The following is a 15,622-nucleotide window of genomic DNA, read 5'->3' on the forward strand; positions in this document are numbered from 1 at the left end:
CCTGTATCCCTGGGGGAGTTAAGTCACCTCTCTTCCTCATCTGTCAAATGAAAACATGAAAAAGAGCAAACAAGATAAATCATGAGAATGTACCACATTGACATGAAGGGTTGAATGCTCCCTCCACCATCTATCTCATCCTTGGGGGCCTCTATTACTGAGAGCCCCCTTGCTGAAGGTATAGATCCAATGTGAAAAGAACACAGAGTGTGAGCTCTGCAGTCAGACTGCCTGGGTTCCACGTGGTACAGTTTTGTGACCTTGGACAAGTGACTTCCATAAACCTCAGCTCCTTATCCATATGACAAAAATAATAAAAATATTGAGCCTCTGACATTGATCATAGGTTTCATGTTAGGATTGAGGAACTTAATACATGGAAGGTATTTGATCAGCCTAATGCTTGACCCATAGTAAGATCTCAAAAAAGTCACCGGTCCTCATCAATACCATTATTCAGCTCTGATAAAGAGGGCTCCAAGCACCTGGTCCCAGTGCTACGATGCTGCTCACATCATCCTCAGGCCTCCTGGGTCCCCTGGCTTTCCCTTCACCTCACCTGCTCCACTTTGCCTGTTCTGAATGCAAATGTCATCACCTTAATGAGGTGAGAATAATAATCCATCAACAACAATTAGGATTTAGAGCTGGGGAGGAGGGGAAGCAAGAGGCAGAGGAAGTACACACTTCATCCGAGGCTTTCACCTGCTGCAGCCAAAGTTGAAGACCATGATCAGCCAATCATAAGGAGCCCAACATCTTCATCGCTTTCACTAAAATAGAGGAGTTTTTTCAGAGCTAATATTTTTTGCTGTAAAAACTCCCTTACCTAAAATTTGGTAATAACCTCAATTAGTTTTTCTCCTGATAAATTCAAGAAAAATTGAAATTTTAACTTAAAACACCATTGAATAATCTCATTTTTTAAAAGATTTATTTATTTATTTTACAGAGAGAGGGTAGGGGAGGAGGGGCAGGGGGAGAGGGAAAGTGAGAATCTCAATGGGACTCTCTGCTGAGGGCAGAGCCCAATGCAGAGCTCAGTCTCACAACCTTGAGATCATGACCTTAGCCGAAATCAAGAATCCAATGCAACCAACTGAGCCACCCAGGTGTCCCGAATAATCTCATTTTTATAAAGTTTATCTGTGCACTTTTCTTCCTATGGTTCTGTAAGTCTACATGTATATGAAGGTGCCCGAGATGACATTCAGCAAATGTTGACAATGATATAACACAACTTTCCTTTGCTTTTTTGCCTTTGTACTTTTCTGTGTTTCTCCATGAGCATGTGTTAAAAAGCATGTATTATTTTCCAAAACCAACAAAGGTTTTTGTTGTTTTTTTAATTAAGCATATCCCCATATCCAACATGGGGCTCAAACTCAACCCTGAGATCAAGAGTTGCACGCTGCACTGACTGGGCCGGCCAGGCACCCCGTTGATACCTAGAAGAGGCAAATTTACAGAGTCACAAAGTAGACTAGAGTTTACCAGGGGCTGCGGGTGGGGTGGGGAATGGGGAATTATCATTTAATGTGTACAGAGTTTCTGTTTGGTGTGATGAAAAATTCTGGAAATGGTGCATAACACTGTGAATGTACTTAACACCATTGAATCATACACTCACAAATGGCTAAATTGGTAAATTTTGGGTATATCTATATTTTACCACGATAATAAAAAACAAAACAAAACAAATCTCTTGTGTTTCCCACCCCTTGGACACCAGGGCAGTAAATGCCTACGAAGCCATTATGGCCAAGGAGCCTGGCCAACGGGCTCACTTCTCAATCCGGTCTTTGCTTTATGCATAAATGAGGCCTTAATGACATAACCCCAGGAAAAGACGAAAGTGGGAATGTCTGGGTCTTAGGCAGGGCCCAGGGAAGAAAAACTGCTAAATAACTTGAGGGGAAGAGAAGGGTGGGCTTGAACAGGATCTTTCCTGTTGCCCTGGAAAGCCCAGCAGTAGATTCGGGCTTTCTTGGCCTTTGCAAAACTGGCCAAGAAGTTCTGAGCCTTGGAGCTGCTGCTCTTGGATCCCTTTGCTCTGTATCTTCCCCTTCAGCTCTGTTTCCCATGTTTGGCCCAGTGATCCAATAACCAATTCCAAATTTGTGTCTGTTAGTCTGGCCTGGTGCCTGTCATCTTCCAAGGAAGCACGCTGCCGTACTATGTGCTCTCTCTCCCTCTCTCTGAGGAAGACAGATGGATCAGCAAATCATGGACTGGAGACAAGAACTCAGGCCCCACCTCTGGCTTGTCAATTCCAAGCCCCTCAGAACCTCTGTTGAACGCTGCTGCCATGGCAACCATGGGGGAAAACACCTGGCCGAGAGGGAGCCTGCCAAAGCCCACTGCAGCAACAGCAAGGGACGAAGAGGGTATTTCCGGGACAGTCAGCGAGCAATTAGAGGCGAAGGAGCCAGATCTGGGCCCGCCAGCCTCAACAGTCTGGAAGTGTTTGACCCAGAGTTTAAACCAGAGAGGCTGAAAATATAATTAAAAAAAAAATTTCAGTATAGTCGCTTTTGTAAGCGCTAACGCAAAGGACTCTCTGTAAGTTCCTTTCTCGCTCTTTATTGTGGGGCACGATGACCAATAGGAACGTTGGCCTCCGTTCCTGGCCCTTCGTGGGGTTTATAATTACAGCAGATCCGCAGAGAGCTCCCTAACACCCTGGCCCGGCCAGGCGGAGACCAGCTGTTTGCATACAGACCTCGAAGGGAGTGATGCCTGCAGACAGTAAAACATGTTCTCATATTAGCGTCTTGCTCATGAGCATTGGTGCACCGCACTGCTAACATAAGTCACGGGAGGCACAGTGGCTTCCCTGGGTGTGTTTCTCCTCTCCACTCTGCAACCCCCCCCCCTTTTTTTTTTTTCGCATGGAGTTTTAAATTTCACGTTCTGTGATCTAACTTCCCATTTCCCACTCACAAACAAATGACATCTGGCCACTCTCAACAATAAACTTGGAAAGATGAGACATTTCCTGTTAGTTCTCTATGTAACCCCTGCTTAAACTTTCAAATTCCTGAAAGAATTGCCTGAAAAATAAATGGATCATTAAAAAAGTGGGGTAGGGGGCGGCGGTGTTGGGGAACCTGCCACAAGAACCCTTTGACGGTTAATGGTGACCAGTTTTTACCGCTATTTTAGCACTTTTTTGTTGTTGTTAACCATGTTTAGCACTGAAAGCTCAAAGCAGATTTGTTATTTTGCACAACCACCTTATGGAAATAGCAGCCGAGAAAGCCTTCCACCGGGCTGCTGGCCCCAACATCACGGCTGATTGCCCAATTTCTTTAAGTGGAGGTAGAAAATATTATTTTAAGGTACTCAGCTGTTTTGTAGCACCCCACTTATCTATCCACTTGATTCCTAAGAAATCGCATGTGTGGCCTCATGACCTCAACAGCTACCCAACACTTCTCATTTCCATCGGATCTACTTTTCCAATGTAGAACTTTCTTCCTCATCTTCGCCAGTCAGCAGGGCACTTCTCAGAGGCCTTGCCCTTACCTCCTACTCAGCGTGAATGAGCCTGTTTAAACCTCACCAACCTCCCCAAACCAGCTCCTTTCCCATCCTTTCTCTTTTTCTCTGGGATTCCACCTTTCTCCAGGACCCAGTGCAAGGTACGGCATCATTGCTAGGGCCTGGGCTGTCCCCCCACTTGGCGCCTCGAGACAGTGACCCCTGCTAATAGATCACCCGTGTCCCTTCGTCCCATTCCAACCATCAAGCTTCTCTGAGCGCTTTCTTACCGCATAAGGGACAAATCCAAATATTTCCTTTTTTTTTTTTTTTAAGATTTTATTTATTTATTCATGAGAGACACACAGAGAGGCAGAGACCCAGGTAGAGAGAGAAGCAGGCTCCCCGCGGGGACCCTGACACAGGACTCGATCCCAGGACCTCGAGATGATGACCTGAGCTGAAGGCAGACACTCAACCACTGAGGCACCCAGCCGCCCCAAGTCAATGATTTCCTAATAGGTATCCCCCTGCACTTCCTATCCCCACGCACCTAGGACGTACCAACACTAGCCTTTCTTACACACCACTGAAATCCAGCATTTTCCTCTCAAAGTCTTGCAGCGCCTTCTCAATGCTCACACACAGCGTGGCCTCCGTGGGCGTAGCAGTGGGGCAGTCGCTCCGGGCCTTGCCCTCGGGAGACCCTCCAAACGGTTGAACGCTCTGCCGTCCTGTGTTGAGACTCCTACTGTTGGAGTAAGAAGCTCGGAATTTTCATTTTGCCTTGGGCCCTGCAACATAGGTCCTGGGGCCTGCTTCCATGCCAGGAGCAGACTCCTTAGCTTGGCATCGAGAACTGTCACAGTTGGCTGGCCCCTGCTCCAGTCACATGAGTAGATCTTGACATCCGCTCTCCGCTGCAGCCCTTCTGATCGATGGTCTGCTGTAATGGAACACACCATGCTCATTCCTGCTTCAACTCCTTTGCTCATCTCATTCCTCTCTCCAACCATACCTTCCCTGCCCCCCCCCCCCCCGCCCCCCTCACGTCAATCCTACTCATATTTCAATGTCCTCCTCCTGCCTAATCTCTCCCTTCACTCTGCTCTTCTGGCAACGATAGTCGGCCTCATCTGGCTCTTATATGCTTAATTTTCGTACTTGTTTGTCTCCTCTTACTCCCTGAGCCAGCTCCTCTTGCATGCTTCCGCTTTCTCTCCAGGATTCCAGCTTTCTGCAGGACCCAGTGCAGGGGGTGACGTCATCGCAGAGGGCCTGGCTGTCCCCCCACTTGGCCCCAGCAATCGAGAGGCCTGGCAGAGCCGTTCACCCCTCCGTGCTGCCCTCAGGCCCGTGGGGAACATTCTTCAGCTCCCAGGTGAGGCCTTGGCAGCACGTCCTCTGGGGCCCTGGTACCCACCTCCGGGTCTCATGTCTCAGGCTCCTCACACCTGCAGGCTCTGCTGCCAGCCCTCCGCGGAGGCGGCTCCTAGGAGCGGGGGGGGGGGGGGGGGGGGGGGGGGGTGCTTTCCCCACTCATCCTCCACTAGCTCAGAAATCTAATTCATCAGGAATTTGCCCAAATCCGTGGTTTCTGCCCTGAGTCCCCTCAAAAACCCCGTGTTCCCGATCATCCGTCCCCTGGAGCAGCGAAGGCCTCCCCTTAACCCCCCCTGCGGCCGCTTCCCCGGGTGGAGCGGGTGGAGCGGGGCTTGCGGGGTGGGGGGAACGGCGGCCCGTCACACAGGCCAGTGTGTTCCAAATTACGTGACACCTCCCACGCCGCCGTGTAACAGACACTACCAGGGCACTGCTTGCACACGACGGGCACCGTGGGGGACGCTGCACCGACCCCACAAACTCGAGCCAGCGCCGGCCCCGCCGTGGGGTGCGGCCCACAGCCCGTGGCAGAGCTTCAGGATGGAGGGAAGGGGCTGGAAGCTTCCCCGCGCTGAGGAAGCTCCTCGGCGGCGCTTCTGAAAACCGCCGGCCCAGGCCCGGGGGAAACGACTTCTGAGACACAGAGCGGGAGGAACTAGGAAGCTGCTTCTTACAGATAAAAAGTGTTAAGTTTTTTAGTAACTAGACGGAAATGAGACCGCCAAGGCAAGCGAGGGTCCAAGAGCAGATTGTATCGCAGGCACCCTCGGGCGAGGTTCCACGACTCACGGGGGAAAGAGAGTGTGTCGAGGAGGTCGCGCCAAGACAGGGTGGTCGGGGGTTTACAGAACGTTGTGAGGCGGAACGGTTTCCTATTGGTTGGCTCATATGCAAAGGAAGGATTGCGATTCGACCCGTCAAAGGTGACCTCCTCCTCTGGGGTTTGAAGGGCATTGGGTTCGGTTGAGGAAGTCCAAAGGAGAGGTGTAAGGGTCTGCTCAAGCTGTCGTCCCAAGTGGAGGTGGTGACAGGAACTTCGGCCATTTTGGCGTATCCGCCATCTTGAGGAGTTTCCCTTCCCGCCTGGCCCCAACAGAAAGGACGGCTCCTGTGGGAGCAGAACACGGTGGCCCACACACTTCACACCCGCTCGCTAGGCCTCTGCGATCGCTCCGCCATGGTCTCCCTCCTAAAGACCCCCCATTAGAGTTCGTCACACCTGGAGCTTTGGCTTGAAGAACGTGGGCACCTGACTCGCCTCACGGCCTCTTCTGAGGTGAAGGGGGCGCGGAACCGGGTGGTCCACTCCGAGGGGAAGAACATACCGGGCCAGGACGAAGGCCGGAGCCGGGCCCGCAGCGCCTGGAGGCCAAGCGCGGGGGGCAGGCCCGGCCCTCAGAGGGCGCTGAGGAGAAGCCGCTGCCCGAGCGCTCCTCACAGGGAGGTGGAGGCGACGCGGCAACGCAGCAGGCCCAGAAGAGCGGAGAAGAGAACCGCGAGACCCCCTAACGGCCCCCCGCAGGAGACGCCGATCCGCCTTTCTAACGCCCCAGAATCGCATCCGGAGAACACTAATTTTTTAATTCGGATTTAGTTATGATCACAAAGGAAAGGCATGTTGCTTTCTCGTCCTCTGGTGAAGTGTTCTTAATGGCGGGATGTAAAAAAAAAAAAAAAAAAAAAAAAAGACAGTATGTCATTTATTAAGCTTCTCACAGAAAAAAAATGAACTTTTTTTTTTCATGTTTATTTGACAAAGGCTGTTTTTCTCAAGAGGTTCTCACCAAACCAGCATCAGAATCCAGCCACGGCGGAAAACAAAGGCGTTTTGACACTCGTGGCTACTTGTCGAGTCCCCACGCCGCCTTGGCGTGGCCGGCACCGGGAATAAAGGCAGGTGGGACAGGGAGCCGCATCCTCCAGGGACTTGCAGCCCACGGCGGGAGAGAGAAGTGCTCAGACGAGTGTGAGGAAGGAGGAAGAGATGGCTAAAATTCCTGGAATAGCTTGCATAATTCCACCTGGAACTCTCCAACGGCTCCCATTTTGTCCCGAGCGGAAGGCCGAGTCTCCCAGTGGCCCCCGAGGCCCTCCTGCGTCCGTTCTGGCCTCCTTCCTCTTTGGCCCTGTCTCTTCCTCTCATTGCTCCCCACCCCAACACACACCCCGACCACACTGGCCATCTCAGCAGTCATGCCAGCCTGGGGGGTTTCTCTCTGCCGGGAACATTCCTCACAGGGATATGCTTCCTCCTTTGGGCCTTAGCTCAGCGGTCACCTTCCCATTAGGCTTTCTTCCCACCCTCCACACACTTCCTGATTCTTCCCCCTCCTAAAAGCGCACAACATACCCTCAGGGGTCCATGGACCCACTTGGAGAACTCCCGTGTTAGAATTCCATGGGGTACTCATTAATATCCAACTCCTCCAGCCTGTCCTAAGATGCTGTTTTAGTGGCTCTGGCGAAGAGCCTAGAACTCTGGATGCTAAAAGCAGCTCAAGTGATTTTAATAATAGGGTCCGAGACCACCCTTTGCAAAAAAAAAAAAAAAGGAAACCATTGAAATGTTTCAAATTGAGAGTGACAGGATTAGAACAGACCTCAGGGAGGCCTGGGGGCCACACTCCTGACCTCCAAGAGATCACGGTGGTCTAAATGAGGGGCCAGCTACCTACCTCCTCTGAGTGAAATCCGGCCTGGCACCTGTTTTTGTAAATAAAGCTTTATTAGAACACAGTCACACCCATTCTTTTCCATAATTATCTAGGGCTGCTTTCGGGCTAGGATCACGGAGTTGAGTGGTTGTAACAGAGACTGTATGGTTGGCACAGCAAAAAAGTATTGACTATCTCACACTTTTCAGAAAAAGTTTGCCAAGGCCCAGTCTAAACCAGGGGCTGGAAAGCAGAGAGAAAAAGCGATCAATATTTAGAGACAAGATCAGATGAGTGGATGGGATGAGGTGAGGGTGAGGAGAAGGACCTGAGCCCCTGAGGATGAGCCCTGGTCACAATTTCAGAACACTGGGTGAAACTGGTACCAGCGAATGGGATACATATTGCTGGAAGAAGCCTGGAGTTGGTGTGAGGTTGGCCAGTATATTTTGGAACATGCATTCCATATATTCCCCAGGCCTACCACACAGTTTCATTGAGATTTTCAGTAGTTTGTTCCCACCAGGTTGGTCTTTTCCTCTTAGAAATAAGACCAACAGTTTTAATCAGAGGAATCCCAGACACTAATCTAAAATGCATTACCCCAAAATATACATAGATGTGTGTGTGTATATATATATTTATACATATACAGTGTGTGTGTATATATATATTTTATACATATACAGTGTGTATATATATATATATAGTATTACTTTATCTCCATCACCCAGTGAAAAGGTACAATTATTTTCACTTTACAGATCAGAAAAAGGAGGTTTACAGGTCAAGTAATGTGCCCAAGAGCAGTCTGAGTCCAGAGTTCTTAACATTGCCCTTTGCAAACTCGAAGATTGACGAGGTACTTTTTTATGGTTTGCAAAAGCGGTTGTGGCAAGACCGCTCCCAGTGACAGGTAATGGAGGATCCTGTTGTTTGTGTGTTTCCACCCAGAGCTTGTCTTACCCTTTGCTTCCTGTTTCAAAATCAGTTTCTGATCCATAACAAAACATTACACTTAATCCCATCTACAGTAACTGAATATTTTTATTACCAGTTGTTGCAGAGCCTGGCCAAGGCTTTCGACAAGCTAAATAAAATAAGCCACAGCCGTTGGGAATTGGTTCGCACTGATTGATAGTTTCAGTAACGAAGTAGGTGATCCAACCGAAGTGAAGGGCTCCGTGCTTGCCTACAGCCTGAGGCAGGAGCCCCAGGGCCCCCAAGCTCACCACGGTCTCCCTGACTTTTAGCAGAGACTTCACCTTGGTCACATTAAAGCCCAAGTTTATTTCCTGGCCAAGAGGAAGAAAAAGGAAATCTTTGTTCACTCTATTTCTTTCCCCCCTCAGCTACAGAACACGGCAAAGCTGCAGCCCTGCAGCCAAAAATGAGGAGAAGGGGGTTTATTTACTAGTTGACTTCAAGAAAGTACAATAATCTCCTGCAAACCTGGGATTACTCTCCTACAAAAGACTGAGATTGAAACCAAAGGCGAGGGTAGCAATAGGGAAAACAGTAAAATGATGTTTATGATTAAAACACACACACACACAGTAAATGACTAGAAGTTCTAGAAGGGACCCATTTCCAAATTTGTTACCATTAAGAACCTGTTCCAGGAAGCACATAACTCTTCCCTGGCCTCACCCTGCACTGGCTTCTCATGGCAAGTACAGGAGAACCCGAATGCCACACTGTGGCCCCCAGTCCCCCAGTGATCTGGCCCTCATGTCCACGCTGGATTCCGTGGGCTCCTTAAGGCCTAGGACCCTCGGGCTTCTCCCTTGCTCCTTATCCTCCTGCTCTTGGCTCCAATCTGACTCAAAGAGGCTGCCCCAGGGCACCCAGTCATGCTCTCAGCATCCCCGGTTTATTTCCCTGGTGGCGTTATGATGCTGGGCTGTACCTTTCTTTATGTACAGGTGACCCTTGAGCAGCACATATTTGATCTACATGGGTCCACTTATCTGTGGATTTTTTTCAATAAATACAGTACAGTACTGTAAATGTATTTTCTCTTACAGTTTTCTTGAAGACATTTTCTTTTTTTAGCTTGCTTTATTGTAAGAACACAGTATATGATACATATAACATACAAGCTATGTGTTAACCTACTGTTTATGTTCTTGGTCAGCCTTCTGGTCAACAAGAGGCTACAAGTAGTTCTTAAGTGTTGGAGGAGTCAAAAGTTGTACTCAGATTTTCAACTGCACAGGGGGGTCAGTCCCCCTAACTCCTGTGTGGTTCAGGGGTCAGTTGTATTTAGTTGTCTGTCTTTTTTTTTTTTTTTTCCAAAAAAGTATACTTTTTTGTTTTATTGCAACATTGTTCACACTCAAATCCCTTGTGGGACCTTGGACAACTTGCTTGCCTCAGTTTCCTCTTCTATAAAATGGAGGTGATAATAATAGCGTCTGCCTCATAGGATTGTTGTGAAGACAAATGAGCTAATATGTGTAAAGTACTTAGAATTGTTCCCAACACATAAGAGCTCTGAAAGTGCTCACCATCACAGCCTCCTTGTGTTATTACTGTTTTTTCAGGTTTTTGTTAAACTTTTGTTTTTTCCAGATCATGGATCACACTGGAGATCCTACAAAAGGAGCATATAAAACTTACATATATGTGGGAAAAGATTATTAAACAGGCATTCCTTATAAGATTTCATCTAAAATATTTTAAGATGTTTCCATGAAATTCAATTTTTCAATGGAAACAATTTATTTGTTTGTTTTTTGTTTTTTGTTGACGATATCCAGGGAGAGTGCCATTGTTTCTGGTAGTTATCTGTCCTGTGATATTATTGTAGTGTTACTAGTACCATGTATCTTTATCTGTCATCTGTCTCACAAAGCAATTTAATGCCTAAAGTGTAGAATGGATTATGGAAGCACTAGGCAAAGAGTGTAGGTTTCTGAGGGAAAACATTCATCTTAGTTGTCTTTTGTCCGCTCTACTAGAACGCAAATTCCATAAAGTTACAAGCGGTGTTTGCTTTTTCAATGATACATCTTAAGCACACGGAATAATTCAGGGCATAGAGTAAGCACTCAAAACCTGTTAGTAGTATGAACGACTGGGCTTTCATGATCCACTTTAAAAAATGTTATGTTGCCTTGTATCTTTTAAAGGTTTTAAAATCAGCCCTTTCTACCTTCAAATTTTACATCTTTGCACTCTTTTACTTTGCCTCATTTTCATAAAACTTTGGAAATGGCTATGTGATGTTCCCCAGATTAATCTGTAAATGTAAAGAATTTTAATCAAAATCCCAACACGGGGATCCCTGGGTGGCGCAGCGGTTTGGCGCCTGCCTTTGGCCCAGGGCGTGGTCCTGGAGACCCGGGATCGAGTCCCACGTCGGGCTCCCGGCATGGAGCCTGCTTCTCCCTCTGCCTGTGTCTCTGCACCTCTCTCTCTCTCTGTGTGTGACTATCATAAATAAATAAAAATTTATTAAAAAAAAAAAAAAAAAAAACAAAATCCCAACACGATTTTCTATAATGCTTGACACAAGGCTGTAAAGTTCACACAGAAGAGTAAATACTTCAGCATTACCAAGGCAATTTGAAAAAGTCCCAAAGGGAAGAGGAGTAGGTAAAATTTGCTTTGTGAGAGATCAAGCCATATGACAGAACTAAGGTAATTAAAAGTGTGGTATTGATACAGGAACAAATAAAAGGGATAGGTCACTAGTGTTGAATCTACTGTAAATGGAAGGAGGGGGGTGGCAGTGTCACAGCTAGACCCCAAGACCTGACCTTTGCTGCTTACCTGCTGTACCTACCAACCTTTGTCCCTCATTTTTCCCTAAGCTTTTCTTTCCACTTTGTCTCTTTGGCTCATGCAAAAGAGCCAATTGGGAGAGCAATTCGTGATGGAAACCAAAACTCCCCTCAAGCAATAGGACTGTCCAGATGAAGAGTTCCAGGGACCTGGACCACTCCGACCAGCTGGAGCCTCACCCCGGACTCAGGCCTGTGGAGATGGGCTATGGACCAACCCATGGAGTGACTGCCAATCACCACCTTATTATAATACTGAAAGCTCTGCCCAATCAGGAACACCAGCCTCATTTACATAACATGCAGCCTATGCAGAGGCACGTGTCTGTAAGGCTCATGTGCGGCCTTAAACCTACCTCTACATGTGACAGTAAGGCTCCCCTTCCTAAATACCCATCCTTGCTCTCCTCGCTCTTGCTTGAGGAGTCACAGCTTTGGAAGTTATTCCCCGTGATCTCTTTACTTGCTGCGGGTAAAGTTCTACTTAATGTAGTTTCTACCTGTGACTCACTAAGGAGCCAACTCACATTAGCTGGGTTACAGTAGGGTATATGGTATATGGTATATGGTATATGGTATATGGTTTAAGGGGGGGTGTTTCAAATCAGTGGGGAGAGGGCGGGTCACTCAATAAATGAACATATGAAAGAAACTAAAATCACCATCTCCCATCAAATTCACCCACCTAAGCCCCCCAACCTTCCCGTAATTCCAGACGGATTTAAGATCTAAATGTAAAGCATAGGATTTTACAATTATGAGAAGAAAATGTAGAAACAATCATTATAGCTCTATTTAAGGATGAGTTACTTATTGCTAGGTGCTAAAAGCAATTTTCAGACCCTCAAAATACAAACTATGGAGGAAAATGTGATAAAGTTCTCCACTGCAAAATGAAGAATTCTCTACAACCAAAGACACCATAAACAATGTTAAAATATTAACAACTCCGTGAGAAGATACTTGGCAACATATGTAGCAAACAGGGTTAGCAAAAAGAAATATAAAGAATGCCTGTAAATCAATAAGAGACAAATACTCCAATTTTAAAATGGTTACAGAGTATAAGCAACAGTTTTTTAGAAGAGGAAATATAAGTGGCCAATAAACATATAAGAAGTTATTCAGTCTCATTACACAGGGAAATGTAACTTAAAACAATGAGGACCTATATTGTGATAGCGTTGTATGATGACGGATGGTACCCACACTTGTGGTGAGCATAGCATAACGTTTAGACTTGTGGAATCACTATGTTATAGATGTGAAACTGAGTTGATGTTGCATGTCAACTATACTTCTTTTTTTTTTTTTTTATGATAGTCACACAGAGAGAGAGAGAGAGAGAGAGAGAGAGAGGCAGAGACATAGGCAGAGGGAGAAGCAGGCTCCATGCACCGGGAGCCCGACGTGGGATTCGATCCCGGGTCTCCAGGATCGCGCCCTGGGCCAAAGGCAGGCACTAAACCGCTGCACCACCCAGGGATCCCCAATAAACAAACAAACAAACAAAAACCAGGAGGACCTAGGTCATCCCTAAGGGATTGGCAATATTTAAGTGGGATGGGATCTAGCACGAGGAAGATGTGGGGCAAAGGAAATCTTAGAATTCTGTAATTGTAGATTAGATTAGTCTCACCTGGCCCCCAGAGGCAGCAATTTAACTGTATCTCTTACAATTCAGAGTTCCTACTCCAGGCCCAGCAATTTTACTTGTAGATACCTTCTCTAGAAGAAACACTTGCACCTCAGCACAAGGAAGCATGTGCAAGACAGCCAATGCAGCACTGCTTGCAAATGTGAACACTATAAATGTATAACACAGGGGAAATGCCTAAATAAAACAGTGCACTGTGCATTCAGAGAAATGAATCACACCTATAGGGATGGACCACAATAGATAATCCTCAAAATGTACCGCTTGGTGATAAAAGCAACTTTCAGATTACATGTACAGTGTGGTGATCGTTTATATAAAAACACCTACATAAAACAATCCTATGTCTTTTCCAGGGGTGCACATAAATGTATGTAAAGTGTCAAAAGTTGCCTGGATATATACCTACCCACTCATAACTGGGGTTTCTTTTAGAGAGAGAAGGATGGTGAGATTGTGGCAAGGTAGTTGAAGAGGGTATACGCTATCTAATTCCAATTCTGCACCCAGTTCTGATCTGTGGGATTTTCCCCATCACCCAATAATTTTTTTAAAAAATTTATTTATTTATTTATGATAGACATAGAGAGAGAGAGAGAGAGGGACAGAGAGACAGGAGGAGGGAGAAGCAGGCTCCATGCCGGGAGCCCGACGTGAGACTCAATCCCGGGACTCCAGGATCACGCCCTGGGCCAAAGGCAGGCGCTAAACCGCTGAGCCACCCAGGGATCGCCCCCCCCTTTTTAAAAAGATTTATTTATTTACATCACCCAGTAATTAATTCAATTCTGACACTGCCTGTATCAGGCCAAATCCCACAAGCTAAGGGCTTACCACTACAAGACTGCCCACCTGCAACTTCAGACACCAGTAGCAAGTGCAGGTCTTGTCCTCTGGGCTTCCGATCATCAGGCTATAGATCTGAGATTCCAACAACTCCCTTCCTTGGGTCTGATTAATTTGCTAGAACAGCTGATAGAATTCAGAAAAAATATTTGGTGACCAGATTACCAGTTCATTATTTAATTATAAAAATATATACCAAAGGAACAAGCAGACAGAAGAGATGCACAGGCAAGGCATGGGGAGAAGGCATGGAGCTTTCTTGCTCTCTGAGTGTGCCACTCTCCCCAAATCCCCACAGGTTCACAAACCTAAAAAGCTCTCTGAACCCTATCCCTCCAGGGATTTATGGAGGCTTCATTACAGAGGCACAATTGATGAAATCATTGGCCATTGGTGATTGACTTTAGTCTCCAACCCCGACTTCTCCCCAGAAGTCAGGAAGTGGAGCTGAAAGTTCTAACCTTCTAATCACATGTTTAGATCCCCTGGCAACTAGCAGCCATCCTTAGGTTATCTAGTGGCCTTCCAAAAGTCACCTTATTAGTGCAATAGACTCTTTTCCCCCTCTCATCACTTAGGAAATTACAAGGGTTTTAGGAGCTTGTGCCAGAACAAAAGACAAGGACAAATTGTAATATCACAGCAATTCTCTGAGTTTTTGGTAACTATCATCTATCTCTCATGTCATTGAAAGAGTTTTAAAAAATAATTTTCGTTTAAGAAAATAAACCAGTCCTCAGTGAGTTAGGTACAGAAATTGAGAGTAAGCCATTATAAAATTGTATAGCAATTTAACAATACCCCAGCATCCAAGGTCATGACCAATGGCTTAATCTCAATAAAGAGTGTATAGGCCAATAGGCTCAGTGAGAGCTTCCTCCAGCTGATGACAGAAGAGGAAGGCGGAGGGATTTCAAATGAGGGAAGGATCGAAGATGTTGCTGGTGTGAAGATTGAGGAGGCCACCTGAGAAGGAATGTAAATGGGCCCTAGAAGCTGAGTCCTGGCTGACCTGCAAGAAAATGGGATATGCAGTCCTACAACCACAAGGAGCTGAACTCTGCAAACAACCTGAATGAGCCTGGAAGCAATTCTTTTCCACAGCTTTGAGAGAAGTCCAGCTGACAACTGGGTTCCACCCTAGAGATACTCTGGGCATTGACCCCAAGGGGGCCCACCTGGCCTTCTGACCTATAGAAGCATATGCTAACTCATGGGCATTAATGAACAATAACAACAATAACAAAGGCAGGGTCAAGGATATGTTTTCTTGGGATGGGTCTTCTGCCTATAAATTGGGAAGGTAGTACCTTAAGATCTCCTTCTGCTGTTTTTCTTTTGTTTAAGGCTGTGGTTCTTAGCTGACTTGGAGAGGGGAGAGGTGCTACCTTCCCTGGAGATAATTTAAACAGTTTTCAAGGAAAAAAATGTCTGTGGGTATTTGAGATTGCCACAAAGACTAGGAGTCTCTCTTGCCATTTATTGTGACCACTGAAGAAGCCAAACACTAAGCAGCAGACACCATACTGCCACATGAACCATTCGGCCAGTTGAGAAACATTGTCTTTATGTGGACCAAACTGAACCTCACATACATAAAAAGGTCTAAGGTTTATAGTTTTTTTTTTTCTAATTTACAAATTTAAAATTAGTTGTTGAAGGATTATTCCACGTTTTCATGTGGGCTGCTCTTCTGTGCAGATAGGACGTCAACATCATCTAATAAGACTCACTAATAATGGCTGAGCCAAGCTTGCACATTGCTCAAAATCAATGGGTAAGAGAAAGGGTAAGTGTCATTGGTGGCCAAT

The 15,622-nt window shown here is 46.4% G+C and overlaps 1 long non-coding RNA gene across 2 annotated transcripts in view; it reads left to right on the forward strand.

Moving 5' to 3' along the window:
- The first annotated feature begins 2,087 nt into the window (after positions 1–2,087).
- Positions 2,088–15,622, forward strand: part of LOC125754008 (uncharacterized) — a 39,201-nt gene continuing 25,666 nt past the window's right edge. For both annotated transcript variants that reach the window (XR_007407171.1, XR_007407170.1), the window contains exons 1-2: positions 2,088–2,562; positions 4,709–4,864. This is a non-coding gene — a long non-coding RNA (uncharacterized LOC125754008). The remainder of the gene's footprint in view (positions 2,563–4,708; positions 4,865–15,622) is intronic.

The sequence above is a fragment of the Canis lupus genome, chromosome 29 (assembly GCF_003254725.2).
Source record: "Canis lupus dingo isolate Sandy chromosome 29, ASM325472v2, whole genome shotgun sequence".
Taxonomy (NCBI): Eukaryota; Metazoa; Chordata; class Mammalia; order Carnivora; family Canidae; genus Canis; species Canis lupus.